This window comes from Heterodontus francisci, chromosome 38 (assembly GCF_036365525.1).
Source record: "Heterodontus francisci isolate sHetFra1 chromosome 38, sHetFra1.hap1, whole genome shotgun sequence".
In the NCBI taxonomy this organism is placed as follows: Eukaryota; Metazoa; Chordata; class Chondrichthyes; order Heterodontiformes; family Heterodontidae; genus Heterodontus; species Heterodontus francisci.
The window spans coordinates 45671437-45685235 of record NC_090408.1 but is presented as its reverse complement, the minus strand read 5'-3'; the positions used below and the strand labels follow the sequence as shown (position 1 = coordinate 45685235).

Genomic DNA, 13799 nt, shown 5'->3' with positions numbered 1-13799 from the left:
TTTCTTCCCTTGCCTCCCTTAGTATTCTGGGGTAGATCCCATCAGGCCCTGGGGACTTATCTAATTTAATGCTTTGCAAGACACCCAACACCACCTCCTTTTTGATAATGAGATGATGGAGACTATCTACACTCCCTTCCCTAGGCTCATCATCCACCAAGTCCTTCTCTTTGGTGAATACTGATGCAAAGTACTCATTTAGTACCTCGCCCATTTCCTCTGGCTCCACACATAGATTCCCTTCCCTGTCCTTGAGCGGGCCAACCCTTTCCCTAGTTACCCTCTTGCTTTTTATATATGTATAAAAAGCCTTGGGATTATCCTTAATCCTGTTTGCCAATGACTTTTCATGACCCCTTTTAGCCCTCCTGACTCCTTGCTTAAGTTCCTTTCTACTGTCTTTAGATTCCTCAAGGGATTTGTCTGTTCCTAGCCTTCCAGCCCTTATGAATGCTTCCTTTTTCTTTTTGACTAGGCTCACAATATCCCGCGTTATCCAAGGTTCCTGAAACTTGCCAAACTTATCCTTCTTCCTCACAGGAACATGCTGGTCCTGGATTCTAACCAACTAACATTTGAAAGACTCCCACATGTCATGTTGATTTACCCTCAAACAGCCGCCCCCAATCTAAATTCTTCAGTTCCTGCCTAATATTGTTATAATTAGCCTTCCCCAATTTAGCACCTTCACCCGAGGACTACTCTTATCCTTATCCATAAGTACCTTAAAACTTATGGAATTATGGTCACTGTTCCCGAAATGTTCCCCTACTGAAACTTCGAACTCCTGGCCGGGCTCATTCCCCAATACCAGGTCCAGTACGGTCCCATCCCTAGTTGGACTATCTACATACTGTTTAAAGAAGCCCTCCTGGATGCTCCTCACAAATTCTGCTCCATCCAAGCCCCTAGCACTAAGTGAGCCCCAGTCAATATAGGGGACGTTAAAATCACCCCCCACTACAACCCTGTTACCTTTACATCTTTCCAAAATCTGTCTACATATCTGCTCCTCTACCTCCCGCTGGCTGTTGGGAGGCCTGTAGTAAACTCCCAACATCGTGACTGCATCCTTCCTATTCCTGAGCTCCACCCATATTGCCTCGCTGCACGACCCCTCTGAGGTGTCCTCCCGCAGTGCAGCTGTGATGTTCTCCTTAACCAGTAATGCAACTCCCCCACCCCTTTTACATCCCCCTCTATCCCACCCGAAGCTTCTAAATCCCGGAACATTTAGCTGCCAATCCTGTCCTTCCCTCAACCAAGTCTCTGTAATAGCAACAACATCATATTTCCAAGTACTAATCCAAGTTCTAAGTTCATCTGCCTTACCTGTTATACTTCTCGCATTGAAACAAATGCACTTCAGACCACCAGTCCCGCTGTTCTCAGCAACATCTCCCTGCCTGCTCTTCCTCTTAGTCTTACTGGCCTCATTTACTCGTTCCCCTTCATTTATTTCACTTGCTGTCCTACTGCTCTGGTTCCCACCCCCCTGCCACACTAGTTTAAACCCTCCCGAGTGATGCTAGCAAACCTCGCAGCCAGGATATTTGTGCCCCTCCAGTTTAGATGCAACCCGTCCTTCTTGTACAGGTCCCATCTGTCCCTGAAGAGATCCCAATGGTCCAGATATCTGAAACCCTCCCTTCTACACCAGCTGCTCAGCCATGTGTTTAGCTGCACTATCTTCCTATTTATAGCCTCACTGGCACGTGGCACAGGGAGTAATCCAGAGATTACAACCCTAGAGGTCCTGCCCTTTAACTTTCTACGTAACTCCCTAAACTCCCCCTGCAGGACCTCGTCATTCTTCCTGCCTATGTCATTGGTACCGATGTGTACCACAACGTCTGGCTGTTCACCCTCCCCCTTCAGATGTCCCCTGTCCGTTCAGAGACATCCTTGACCATGGCACCAGAGAGGCAACATACCATCCTGGAATCTCTTTCACGTCCACAGAAGCGCCTATCTGTGCCCCTGACTATGGAGTCCCCTATAACTATTGCTCTTCTGCACTTTGTCCCTCCCTGCTGAACAACAGTGCCAGCTGTGGTGCCACTGCTCTGGCTGCTGCTGTTTTCCCCTGATAGGCCATCCCCCTCAACAGTATCCAAAACGGTATATTTGTTAGAGAGGGGGATAGCCACAGGGGATTCCTGCACTGACTGCCTGCCCCTTCTAGCGGTCACCCATCTATCTGCCTGCACCTTGGGTGTAACCACTTCTCTAAAACTCCTGTCTATGACGCTTTCTGCCACCTGCATGCTCCTAAGTGCATCCAGTTGCCGCTCCAACCGATCCATGCAGTCTGTGAGGAGCTGCAACTGGGTACACTTCCTGCAGATGTAGTCGTCCGGAACGCTGGAAGCATCACGGACCTCCCACATCTCACAGGTGAAGCACTTCACCCCTCCAACTGACATTTCTAGCACTAATTAATAAATTAATTTGAGATAAATAAATACTTATTAAATCCTTACTAAATTGTTATAACTATATGGTCCCTAGTGCTAGATTCCTACTATAAATATTAAATGCTAACTAAATACAGTAATCTCCTCCCTCTGGTTTAGTTGCTCTACTTATTAATTAGTTAATTAGGGTTTTAATCAATTTTTATCAATGTTTTATTTTCAAATTCAGTAAAAAAAAAATTCCCTACCAGCCAATCAGGTCACAGCTTTCCTGTGACGTCACTTCCAGTTTTTTTTTTACCGGAGGTAACTTTTTTATACTTACCGGTCCGGAACTCCGCCCTCCGAGTCTTCTCCTAGTCAGCTGTGCTCTTTGGAAGCTCTGGGCTCCCCTCACTCTGAGGACAGATAGGAAATGAAAGGAGCTCCTCGCTCCCTCCTTACTGAACTTCCTCAGTTACCAAACTTCCACTGTAGCACTCTAATTCATAACCTTGTAGCTGTCTCTCACGGTCCATTCATCAACAGAAGGAATGGTTTGTGACTTGGAGGATGAACAATCAGAGGTTAAAAGAAAAGGAAGGATTTACACTCAATTAATTACTATCAAAAGAGCAGCGATTTTGCACACAGCAAAAACTCACCAGGAATATTAAGGTGAATGGTGTGTTAATCTGTTCTTTGGTTGTATTCATTAAGAGAGGAATGTTGTCCCAGGTGCACTGCTTTATGGTCTTTGAATCTTTAGTATCTACCAGAACAAAGCAGATTTTTTCCAAAAATATACTTGAATCATAAAATTTGTAAACATAAATGACATGACAGTTCAAATTTGACATTATATGAAGTGCAATACTGTTCAATTTATTTCAATACAGTATGTGGCACACTGAAGTGCCTAGCTACACGTACAGTTATATTTACAATATACCTTTCATGTCAAACATACAGCCCGAGGGGTTTTACACGGGTTCCAGCCCCTCGGTATACTATAGCGAGAGGTCCTTACACAGTGGCCTTTCCCCATTGAGCCTTTGCGGCAGCTGCCCCAAGCTTTAACGCATCCTGAGCACACAGTCCTGGACCTTGGAATGTCCCAGTCTGCAACACTCTTTTGTGGACAACGCCTTGAAGTGGAAGACCAGCAGGTTTCAGGCAGACCAAAGAGCGTCTTTCATTGAGTTGATAGTCCTCCAGCAGCATTTGATGTTTGTCTCGGTGTGAGTCCCTGGGAACAGCTCGTAGAGCACAGACTCCTGTGTTACAGAGCTGCTTGGGATGAACCTCGACAAAAACCACTGCTTCTCTGTCTAGAACTTCTTTGCAAAGGCACATTCCAGAAGGAGGTGGGCAACGGGCTCCTCCCCACCGCAGCCATCTCGAGGGGAGTGTGCGGAAGCCGTGAGACTCCAGGCGTGCAGGAAGGATCTCACCACCACCCAAGCTACGTCTTGGTGCTTGTTTGAAAGTTCTAGCAAATGACTTTGGCGGTTTGCTCGGGGAACCATCCGATAGGATCCACCATCTCCTTTTCCCGTAGGGCTTCGAGGACATTCCGTGCCGACCTGCCTGATGGATTTGTGGTCAAAGGTATTTTTCTGTACAAACATTTCCATGAGGGGCAGGTGGTCCAGCACGGTCTAACTGGATGGAGCGTTCCGCGGCAATGTGACCAGGCACGTCCTTCACAACACCGGGGACAGATAGAACCTCAGCATGTAGTGACAATTGGTGTTTGCGTACCAAGGTTCTACACACAGCTTGATGCAACCGCACACAAAGGCAGCCATTAGGATGATGGTGAAGTTGCATATGTTTTTCCCCCTTTTATCCAGAGATTTGTAAATGATGTCCCTGCGGACACGGTCCATTTTCGATCTCCAGATAAAGCGGAAGATGGTTTGGGTGACTGCCACGGCACAGGGGTGGGGTCTGGGCCAGACCTGCGCCACATACAGCAACACAGAGAGCGCCTCACACCTGCTGACCAGGTTCTTACCTGCAATGGAGAGAGAACGCCGCTCCCAAATGCCCAGTTTCTATTTCATCATAGCTGCTCGCTCCTTCCAGTTTTTGGCACATGCCCCAGCCCCAGTAGTTGACCTGACAGTGAAGGGGACAAAGGATCGGTCGGCCCAGTTCCCAAAGAACATGGCCTCGCTCTTGCTGTGGTTAACTTTGGCTCCCGAGGCCAGTTCGAACTGGTCGCAGATGCTCATCAGCCTGTGAACGGACCACTGATCAAGCAGAAGATGGTGACCTCATCCATAATACAGGGAGGCTTTGACCTGAGTGCCTCCGCTGCCTGGGATTGTCACCCCTCTTATGCCCACATCATTCCTGATGCACTCAGCATAAGGTTCAATACAACACATGAACAAGACAGGGAAAAGAGGACAGCCCTGCCTGACTCCAGAATTGATTGGAAAGCTTTCCAATTCCCACCCATTGATTGAGATTGTGCTAATGAAGTTTGTGGAGAGCAGTTGGATCCGATTTAGATGTAGGTGAGCACTTTGGTGATAGTGATCACAATTCGGTTAGGTTTACCTTAGCGATGGGCAGGGACAGGTATATACCGCAGGGCAAGAATTATAGCTGGGGGAAAGGAAATTATGATGCGATTAGGCAAGATTTAGGATGCGTAGGATGGGGAAGGAAACTGCAGGGGATGGGCACAATCGAAATGTGGAGCTTATTCAAGGAGCAGCTACTGCGTGTCCTTACTTCGGTTGTGGGTAAAATGTTGGAAAAGGTTATAAGAGACAGGATTTATAATCATCTTGAAAAGAATAAGTTCATTAGCGATAGTCAGCACGGTTTTGTGAAGGGTAGGTCGTGTCTCACAAACCTTATTGAGTTTTTCGAGAAGGTGACCAAACAGGTGGATGAGGGTAAAGCAGTGGATGTGGTGTATATGGATTTCAGTAAGGCGTTTGATAAGGTTCCCCACGGTAGGCTATTGCAGAAAATACGGAAGTATGGGGTTGAAGGTGATTTAGAGCTTTGGATCAGAAATTGGCTAGCTGAAAGAAGACAGAGGGTGGTGGTTGATGGCAAATGTTCATCCTGGAGTTTAGTTACTAGTGGTGTACCGCAAGGATCTGTTTTGGGGCCACTGCTGTTTGTCATTTTTATAAATGACCTGGAAGAGGGTGTAGAAGGGTGGGTTAGTAAATTTGCGGATGACACGAAGGTCGGTGGAGTTGTGGATAGTGCCGAAGGATGTTGTAGGGTACAGAGGGACATAGATAGGCTGCAGAGCTGGGCTGAGAGATGGCAAATGGAGTTTAATGCGGAAAAGTGTGAGGTGATTCACTTTGGAAGGAGTAACAGGAATGCAGAGTACTGGGCTAATGGGAAGATTCTTGGTAGTGTAGATGAACAGAGAGATCTTGGTGTCCAGGTACATAAATCCCTGAAGGTTGCTACCCAGGTTAATAGGGCTGTTAAGAAGGCATATGGTGTGTTAGCTTTTATTAGTAGGGGGATCGAGTTTCGGAGCCACGAGGTCATGCTGCAGCTGTACAAAACTCTGGTGAGACTGCACCTGGAGTATTGCGTGCAGTTCTGGTCACCGCATTATAGGAAGGATGTGGAAGCTTTGGAAAGGGTGCAGAGGAGATTTACTAGGATGTTGCCTGGTATGGAGGGAAGGTCTTACGAGGAAAGGCTGAGGGACTTGAGGTTGTTTCCGTTGGAAAGAAGGAGGCTGAGAGGTGACTTAATGGAGACATATAAGATAATCAGAGGGTTAGATAGGGTGGATAGTGAGAGTCTTTTTCCTCGGATGGTGATGGCAAACACGAGGGGACATAGCTTTAAGTTGAGGGGTGATAGATATAGGACAGATGTCAGAGGTAGTTTCTTTACTCAGAGAGTAGTAGGGGCGTGGAACGCCCTGCCTGCAACAGTAGTAGACTCGCCAACTTTAAGGGCATTTAAGTGGTCATTGGATAGACATATGGATGAAAATGGAATAGTGTAGGTCAGATGGTTTCACAGGTCGGCGCAACATCGAGGGCCGAAGGGCCTGTACTGCGCTGTAATGTTCTAATTCTAAAAAAAATTGTGGATTCCCTCCCCAGACCCCATTTTGGAAAGCATGTCCATCAAGTAGGTGTGCGATATCCTATCAAAAGTCTTCTCCTGATCCAAGCTAATGAGGCAGGTGTCCACCCTCCTGTCCCGTATACAGGCAATCGTATCCATGAGTAGCGCAAGGCTATTGGAGATCTTCCTGCTGGGTACAGTACAGGTCTGATCGGGGTGAATCACCAACTCCAGAGCGGACCTGACCCGATTGGTAATGACCTTGGACAGAATCTTGTAGTCAACATTAAGCAGTGAGACGGGCCGCCAATTTCTGATTTCTGCCCTCTCCCCCTTCCGCTTGTAGATGAGGGTGATGATGCCTTTCCTCATGGATTCTGACATGCTGCCGGCCAGGAGCATACTCTCGTATACTTACAGCAGATCTGTGCCAATCCAATCTCACAAGGTTGAATACAGCTCAGCCAGTAAACCATCGCTTCCAGGAGTTTTACTCATCACAAAGGACCTGACGGCCTTTGTCAGCTCGTCCAGAGTTAGTAGTTTGTCCAGAGTCTCCTGCATACTGTCATCTAAGACCTCTGTGATAGAGGACAGGATAGACTGGGAGGCCTTGTAGAGGTGGCCTGCCCCATCACACAGGTTTCAGCATTTACTCTGCTTGCCTTCCTGTTTGCAGTTTTTGAACAGTTGGTCACCAATTGGTCACCACGTGTCCAGATTTGCCACAGGTGTGACAAACTCTGGGCTGCCCTGTGTAGACCAAGTAGCCTCGACTTCCTTCGATGGTGAAGCTGGAGGGAGGGTGGAGGATAGCTCCCTTGGAGTCCACTCTCATGGTCAGCTTGACCTGCTGTTTGCTGCTCCAAATCCTGAATGTGTCCTTGATCTCACTGCTGCTTCCAGCCACCTCGATGAACCTGGCAAGGAATGTCAGCACATCCACAACAGGGATACGAGGGTTGAACATGTGGACCGTCACTCCGTGGCTCTGTTGCAATGGCAGCATCAACAGCGGCTCTGCAGTAAGGGTACAGACTGGTGCCTGGTTTCTCCTTTCCTTGAAGGCCTTCAGAAGTTTCAGGCATCCCGTGACCTTTTCAAAGTTGACATCAAAATATCCACTGCTGGGGAAATGTTGCAGGAAAATGTCTCCAGCTTGGAATCCACAGCAGTTGAATAGGATCCGCTTCACAAAGAAGGTGTGGTCCATTGGCCTGTCTTCTTATTGACTGTCACTCTGACAGTATTATCACCTCTTGGCTTGGAGCTTAGTGTTTGGTGCAGAAATAGCTGAAATGTCAAGTCCTTCACCATATTGGCATTATACCTGAGCCAACATGAAGTTCCACAAATCACAGGAGAGCTCAAACACTGTTGGGGCATTAGGCTGAAGCCAGCATTAAGATTCAACCAAAAACCAAAAAAACTGAAGGACACACAACCCAGAACTTACACTTGATCTGAGTTCCAGCCACAGAAGAGTTAAAGCCTAGGTTACATGTCAGGTCCTGAAGCCAGACTTGAACACATGACTTCTGATACAGAGGCGTGAGTTACTGCAAATTAGTCATGCTGACAGTAGTTAAGTGAAGAGTTCAATGAAGAGTGTCGGAAGGCATGCCAGGAGCAGCACCAGGCATACCTCAAAATGAGGTGTCAACCTGGTGAAGCTACAACCCAGGACTACTTACGTGCCAAACTGCGTAAGCAGCATGCGATAGACAGAGCTAAGTGATCCCATAATCAACGGATCAGATCTAAGTTCTGCAGTCCTGCCACATCCAGTCGTGAATGGTGGTGGACAATTAAACAACTAACAGGAGGAGGAGGCTCCACAAATATCCCCATCGTCAATGATGGGGGAGCCCGGCGCAGTGGTTAGCACCGCAGCCTCACAGCTCCAGCGACCCGGGTTCAATTCCGGGTACTGCCTGTGTGGAGTTTGCAAGTTCTCCCTGTGTCTGCGTGGGTTTTCTCCGGGTGCTCCGGTTTCCTCCCACAGCCAAAAGACTTGCAGGTTGATAGGTAAATTGGCCATTATAAATTGTCACTCGTATAGGTAGGTGGTAGGGAAATATAGGGACAGGTGGGGATGTTTGGTAGGAATATGGGATTAGTGTAGGATTAGTATAAATGGGTGGTTGATGTTCGGCACAGACTCGGTGGGCTGAAGGGCCTGTTTCAGTGCTGTATCTCTGGAAATCAGTGCGAAAGATAAGGCTGAAGCAATTGTAACAATCTTCAGCCAGAAGTGCCGAGTGGATGTAACTCCTTTATTCAAAAAGGGAGGGAGACAGAAAGCAGGAAACTACAGGCCAGTTAGCTTAACATCTGCCTCAGAGAAAATGTTAGAAGCTATTACTAAAGACATTATAGCAGGGCATTTAGAAAAAATCAAGGTAATCAGGCAGAGTCAACATGGTTTTGTGAAAGGGAAATCATGTTTAACCAACTTATTGGAGTTCTTTGAGGGAGTTACATGTGCTGTGGATAAAGGGGAACCGATGGATGTACTGTACTTAGATTTCCAGAAGGCATTTGATAAGGTGCCACATCAAAGGTTATTGCAGAAAATAAAAACTCATGGTGTAGGGGGTAACATATTGGCATGGATAGAAGATTGGTTAGCTAACAGGAAACAGAGAGTTGGCATAAATGGGTCATTTTCTGGTTGGCAAGATGTAACAAGTGATGTGCCACAGGGATCAGTGCTGGGCCTCAATCTTTTACACTTTATACAAATGACTTGGATGAAGGGACGGAAGGTATAGTTGTTAAATTTGCTGATGACACAAAGATAGGTAGGAAAGTAACTTGTGAAGAGGACATAAGGAGGCTACAAAGGGATATAGATAGGTTAAGTGAGTGGACAAAGACCTGGCAAATGGAGTATAATGTGGGAAAATATGAAATTGTCCATTTTGGCAGGAAGAATAAAAAAGAAGCATATTATCTAAATGGTGAGAGATTGCAGAGCTCTGAGATGCAGAGGGATCTGGGTGTCCTAGTGCATGAATCGCAAAAGGTTAGTATGCAGGTACAGCAAGTAATTAGGAAAGCTAATAGAATGTTATAGTTTATCGCGAGGGGAATTGAATACAAAAGTAGGGAGGTTATGGTTCAGTTATACAGGGCATTGGTGAGACCACATCTGGAGTACTGTGTACAGTATTGGTCTCCTTATTTAAGGAAGGATGTAAATATGTTGGAGGCAGCACAGAGAAGGTTTACTAGACTAATACCTGGAATGGGTGGGCTGTCTTACGAGGAAAGATTGGCTGGCACAGACACGATGGGTCGAAGGGCCTGTTTCTGTGCTGTATAACTCTATGAATATATGAACATATGATTTAGGAGCAGGAGTAGGCCACTTGGCCCTTCGAGCCTGCTCCGCCATTCAATAAGTTCATGGTTGAACTGATTACTCCACATTTCCACCTACCCCCGATAAAGTTTCACCCCTTTGCTTATCAAGAATCTATCTACCTCTGCCTTAAAAATATTCAAAGACTCTGCTTCCACCGCCTTTTGAGGAAGAGAATTCCAAAGACATATGACCCTCTGAAAGAAGAAATTTCTCCTCATCTCTGTCTTAATGGGCGACCCCTTATTTTTAAACAGTGACCCCTAATTCTAGATTCTCCCACAAGAGGAAACATCCTTTCCACATCCACCCTGTCAAGACTCCTCAGGATCTTATGTTTCAATCAAGTCACCTCTTACTCTTCTAAATTCCAGCGGATACAAGCCTAGCGAGTATGGCATCAAGGAGCCCTAGCAAAACTGAGATTAATGGGAATCAGGGGGGAAACCCTCTGCTGGCTGGAGTTATAACTATCACAAAGGAAGATGGTTGTGGTTGTTGGAGGTCAATCATCTGAGCTCCAGGATATCACTGCAGGAGTTCCTCAGGATAGTGTCCTAGGCCCAACCATCTTCAGCTGCTTCATCAATGACCTTCCTTCAATCATAAGGTCAGAAGTGGGGATGTTCGCTGATGATTGCACAATGTTCCACACCATTTGTGACTCCTCAGATACTGAAGCAGTCTGTGTAGAAATGCAGCAAGACCTGGACAATATCCAGACTTGGGCTGATAAGTGGCAAGTAACATTCGTGCCACACAAGTGCCAGGCAATGACCATCTCCAACAAGAGAGAATCTAACCATCTCCCCTTGACATTCAATGGCATTACCATTGCTGAATCCCCCACTATCAACATCCTAGGGGCTACCATTGACTAGAAACTGAACTGGAATAGCCATATAAATACCGTGGCTACAAGAGCAGGTCAGAGGCTAGGAATCCTGCGGTGAGTAACTCACCTCCTGACTCCCCAAAGCCTGTCCTCCATCTACAAGGCACAAGTTAGGAGTGTGATGGAATACTCTCCACTTGCCTGGATGGGTGCAGCTCCAACAACACTCAAGAAGCTCGACACCATCCAAAACAAAGCAGCCCGCTTGATTGGCACCCCATCTACAAACATTCACTCCCTCCACCACCGACGCACAGTGGCAGCAGTGTGTATCATCTACAAGATGCACTGCAGCAATGCACCAAGGCTCCTTAGACAGCACCTTCCAAACCTGTGACCTTTACCACCTAGAAGGACAAGGGCAGCAAATACATGGGAACACCACCACCTGCAAGTTCCCCTCCAAGTCACACACCATCCTGACTTGGAACTATATCGCCGTTCCTTCACTGTTGCTGGGTCAAAATCCTAGAACTCCCTCCCTAACAGCATTGTGGGTGTACCTACCCCACATGCACTACAGCGGTTCAAGAAGTCAGCTCACCACCACCATCTCAAGGGCAACTAAGGATGTGCAATAAATGCTGGCCTGGCCAGTGACGCCCACATCCCATGAGCAAATAAAAAAATCATATTAGCTGCTCCACATCACCCATTACATAAACCAAGCCTGAAGTCTCCAGTATGTGTTGGTTGGTGGAAGGATGTGATTCTTAGTGGCACCTGCATCAACTGGCATATCTTTGTAATTGTTTAAGAAAGAAAACTTGCATTTACAACACCTTTCAGGTCCTCTCAATGCACTGAGAGTGAAGGAATCAGAGCGAGAGAGAGGGAAGTGAGGACATAGGACATAGGAAATAGAAGCAGGAGTAGGCCATTCGGCCCCTCAAACCTGCTCTGCTATTCAACTATATCATGGCTGATCTTCCAGCTTAAAACCATTTTCTCACACTGTCCCCATATCCCTTGATATCTTTAATATATAGAAATCTATTGACCTCTGTCTTAAATGTACTCAGTAACTGAGAATTCCAAAGACAATAAATGCTGGCCTAGCCAGCGACGTCCACATCCCATGAATGAATAATAATTTAAAAAATTCATCACCCTCTGAATGAAGAAATTCCTCCTCAGCTCAGTCCTAAATGGTCTGCCTCTTATTCTGAGACTCTGTCCCCTGGTTCTAGACTCCCCAGCCAGGGGAAACATCCTTCCTGCATCTACCATGTTGAGCCCGGTAAGACGTTTGTATGTTTCAATGAGATCACTACTCATTATTTGAAACCCTAGAGAATACAGGCCCAGTTTCCTCAATATCTCCTCATCAAACAATCCTGCCATCCCAGGGATTAGTCTGGTGAACTCCGTTGCACTCCCTCTATGGCAAGTATATCCTACCTTAGATGACGAGACCAAAACTGTACACAATACTCCAGGTGCAGTCTCACCAAGTTTCTGTACAATTGTAGCAAGACATCTTTACTCCTGCACTCAAATCCTCTTGCAATAAAAGTCAACTGACCATTAGCCTTCCTAATTGCTTGCTGCACCTGCATGTTAGCTTTCAGTGACATGAACTAGGACCCCCAGGTCCCTGTGTACATCAATCTCTCACCATTTAAGAAAGGCTGCGTTTGCGGACAACACAACCACTAGGAGGCACAGTTCTGGCACGTGCGCAAATGCAGCCTCATCCACTGAAATGTCACTGTCTGTGATGTCTCAGGCAGCTGCCAGTAATAAAGATGGCGCTGCTTAATTTATCACAAAAAACAAATTAACCCAAACCTCCTCAATGACTGAAATCGCCGCCTCCATCCCATCCCCAACAATACCCCGCTCCCTCCTGCTATCGCACTTCTCTTCACTGCTGCCTCCCACGCCCGTCTGCTCACTCCCCACCTCATCGCTACCTTCCCTCAGCCACTCGCTCCTGCCCTTGCAACTGGCCACCCCGCCTGGCTGCCCGTTCCCTGCTTCCCCACCCCCCACCATTTCGTCGGGCAGCATGGCAGGGAGCAATTGGGCAAGGGGCTCGTGACGAGGGCGGAAGCAAGTGGCCGAGGAGGGGAAACGATGAAGGCGGGAGCCGAAGGCAGTGGTGAGGCAAAGGTGCAGCAGGAAATTGAAAGCAGCAATTGAAGCGGGGCTGGTGGGAGGGAACGAGGTACTGTGAGAGGGAATGGAGCTGGCGATTGTGGTGATTGAGGGGTGATGTCAGCCCACGCATGTCTGCGTTGATACTGGCAAGCTGGCAAATATTCGCACGCACTGATGATGTCTGCAATTGCTCTGTGCATGCTCTGCGTTGTCAGGAGTCACTCTGTTTAGGAAATTCTCTGCATTTCTTTTTTTCCTACCAAAGTGGATAACTTCACATTTTTCCACATTATATTCCATCTGTCATGTTCTTGCCCACTCCCTTAGCCTGTCTAAATCTTCTTGAAGCCTCTTTGCATCCTCCTCACAACTCACATTCCCACCTAGTTTTGTGTCATCAGCAAACTTGGAAATATTATATTTGGTCCCCACATCCAAATCATTGATACAGATTGTGAATAACTGGGGACCAAGCACTGATCCTTGCGGTAACCCACCAGTCATAGCCTGCCAACCTGAGAATGGCCCGTTTATTACTACTCTGTGTTTTCTGTCTGTTAACCAATTCTCAATCCATGCCAGTATAGTACCCCCAATCCCATGTGCTCTAATGTTATTTACTAACCTCATGTGGGACCTTATTGAAAGCCTTCTGAAAATCCAAATAGACACATCCACTGGTTCCCCTTATCCATTCTGCTGGTTACATCCTTAAGAAACTGCAACAGGTTTATCAAACATGATTTCCCTTTCATAAATCCATGTTGACTCTGCCCAATCCTACCATTATTTTCTCATTGTCCAGTTATCACATCCTTTATAATAGATTCCAGCATTGGTGAAGGATTCAGAGGGAAAGAATCACAGAGGTGGAATTGCAGAAAGCAATCACAATCAAAGAGTGGGATTAACTCAGTATTTACAGCAGAAGCATAAAACCAACCAGCTTTTAAACCAGTAATGG

General features: G+C 46.8%; 1 long non-coding RNA gene across 3 annotated transcripts in view; it reads right to left on the bottom strand.

Annotated features, from left to right (window-relative positions):
* Nucleotides 1–13799, bottom strand: part of LOC137352617 (uncharacterized) — a 22927-nt gene extending 9128 nt beyond the window's left edge. For all 3 annotated transcript variants that reach the window (XR_010969744.1, XR_010969743.1, XR_010969742.1), the window contains exons 1-2: nucleotides 13461–13799; nucleotides 3062–3168 (exon numbers count right to left, since the gene is read on the bottom strand). This is a non-coding gene — a long non-coding RNA (uncharacterized lncRNA). The remainder of the gene's footprint in view (nucleotides 1–3061; nucleotides 3169–13460) is intronic.